Raw genomic sequence first — 3,039 nt, forward strand, 5'->3', positions numbered from 1 at the left:
TTAAACACTAATACTTTCAATAATGTAGAAATGTAATGTGAAATGTTCCAGATAAAGCAAACATAGTTATGGGAAGAAATTCTGGCACAAAGCATAAAAATATAACAGAAATAATGTAAAATATTACCTTCCTCTCATTCCTAATGTGTTTTATATTGCTTTTCAATAAAAAGAATATCATGATCAGCATTAGTATATTTTCCATACATCATGGAAACATTGGGAGGAAGATATATATGACTATGTATAAAAAATAGAGTAGCAAATCATTGCTATACTAGAGCAAAGAACAGGGCTTTTTCCTATGAAGTACAGAGTTGCTCAAGAAATTCACCTTGTTAGGAAATAGCCATAAAAAAATTCTATTGCCAGCTAAGCTGCTAAAAATGCATAGGTCTTGGTACTATGTACCATTTGATAAGTTGATTTTTTAAAAAATACCAAAGCAGTGTATATTCAATTAATGCTCCTTAGTATACCTAGAACCTACCACAATGCCTGGCACACAGAGGGTGCTCAGTAAATATTGAATGAATGAGTTGTGTGGCACAGGCCCCATGAGGAATTGGGTGGTGGAATATATATGTTGTAAAGAACTAGAAGGAACTCTCCATACAAGTTGATTAAGGGAAGGATGATACCAGAAATTCAAAGTGATCTGTCTTTAGGACTGTCAGATAATAGAAGTCCACTTCCTCTGGCCCGTCTGTAAGGTTTAAAAAAAGCAAGGAATTGGATGTGTTTGAATCTTCTCTACAATTTTGTAGATGAAGATTTAGAGATGAGATTAAGGGCTATCATACCCCAACAGATACACACAGTGACTACATTGATGGTATCTGCTGTTCCCCATTGTTGTTGTCCCTTTTTGCCTTCCAGATTAAAAATTGGATATAAGATTGTGGACATTTTATAATTTGCAAGGCATAGAGGATGTTTCTAGAAGACTCCAAAGTATGGCTTAGCACTAGTCTGGAGCAGCTCTGTGATTATGTAGGTTAGCATCATATCAGAGTTAATCCACTGATTGAGATTTATTATGAGCATTTATTATCACATTTAGATTTATTATGAGCATCTGAGTATTATTCACTTTCAAATATAGGTAAGCATTCTTTCTAGATGTCACCAAGTTCCATTAGTCAAAGTATGCATTTGTAATTATTGCAAAGTAAAATGTTGCACTAATCAATAATTATGAAAGCTATATACTGGAGACAACAATTTTCAGTTATTGAGTAGGGAAAGGTATTGACAGTTAATATGAATGTTGAGGTGGTGCAAATACTCGATAGCTTTATGGTAAACATTCTTTCTGCGTCAACAAAAAAATGTGTGGTTATTTGTTTTGTGGCATTATTTTGTTAATAGGTTAACTACTACAAAATTCAAGAAGTGGGGAGTTGTCACCAACCAACAAATGCCTGAAAATGTGCTTTTGGCTTCAGTAGGGAGTTGAGAAAACTGTTAGCTGAGGCTGGAAGAATGATGAGGAAGTTGCTTTATTAAAAAGCTTTTACGAAACGTTTGATAAAACAGCTGTGTATGGTATCTTGGAAAACAAACCATACCCAATGAAAGGTCATGTATGGATGTGAGAGTTGGACTGTGAGGAAGGCTGAGCGCCGAAGAATTGATGCTTTTGAACTGTGTGTTGGAGAAGACTCCTGAGAGTCCCTTGGACTGCAAGGAGATCCAACCAGTCCATTCTGAAGGAGATAAGCCCTGGGATTTCTTTGGAGGGAATGATGCTAAAGCTGAAACTTCAGTACTTTGGCCACCTCATGCAAAGAGTTGACTCATTGGAAAAGACTCTGATGCTGGGAGGGATTGGGGGCAGGAGGAGAAGGGGATGACCGAGGATGAGATGGCTGGATGGCATCACGGACTCAATGGACGTGAGTCTGAGTGAACTCCGGGAGTTGGTGATGGACAGGGAGGCCTGGCGTGCTGCCATTCATGGGGTCGCAAAGAGTTGGACACTGAGCGACTGAACTGAACTGAACTGAATGGAAGGTCGTCTCCAGGCAAAATGTCTAAAGCGCCACCTGGTGGCTTTCAGCTATATGGGTTAAAGTACTACATGCGAGAAAGGAGTGGAGCTTTAGAGAGAAGAGATGGGTAGGTTGCAAGCAGAAATTAAAGGAAACACAGAGAACTAGAACTACTAAAGTGGAAAACTTGCCGTCTTACTCTCCAGCCTCCCGGGTTAACAAGGTGGCAAAGTGAGCTGTGAGCATATGTCAAACATCGAGACTAACGGTCTCACTTCCGCACCTCTTGCATTCATGCTCCTTTACCACGTGACTTAACAGTTTCACTAAAAAGGCAGGTTTTATTTCCTTGCTTATGGATTATGAGTTTAGCCAAGTGACATGGTTTGCCAGTGGGATGTTAGGCTTGAAAAAGCACGTGAGGTTTTTTCCACTTCCTTCCTTGCTCCTTTGCCTTCATTGTGAGAACAGCTCTATCCCCACTGGAGGATGGAGACTCAGGAAGCAGAGTGATGTCACTCCAGTTGTTCCAGCCCAGGCCATCCTTTTTCAGATGACCCACAGCCAGTGCCAGACTTGGGATAAATAAAGTTAATTGTATGCCTCTGAGGTTTTGTGATTGTCTGTTATACATCATTATTGTAACAATTGATATAATTTACAGTAATGTACAGAAGTCACCTTGATTTATGAGAAAGATAAAGTATGTGAAGAAAGCATTAGTGAAAAAAAGTGGCAGTGGAAAACATTTTATTCAGTTAAATCCTAAAACAACCTTCAAGTGGAGGACAAAGTTGAGAGCAACTTATTAAAACAATTATTATAGATTGCCATTTTTAAAAAAGGATTTTTTATATTTGTCAAAGACCCTAAATCAAAGTTCATTCTGAAGAAACCCATATAACTGAAAAAACTCCCAGAATTTATGTACAAAGAAGTTCAGTCACTCAGTTGTGTCTGACTCTTTGTGACCCCATGAATTGCAGCATGCCAGTCCTCCCTGTCCATGACCAACTCCCGGAGTTCACTCACACTCATGTCCATT

The sequence above is a fragment of the Budorcas taxicolor genome, chromosome 22, assembly GCF_023091745.1.
Source record: "Budorcas taxicolor isolate Tak-1 chromosome 22, Takin1.1, whole genome shotgun sequence".
Taxonomy (NCBI): domain Eukaryota; kingdom Metazoa; phylum Chordata; class Mammalia; order Artiodactyla; family Bovidae; genus Budorcas; species Budorcas taxicolor.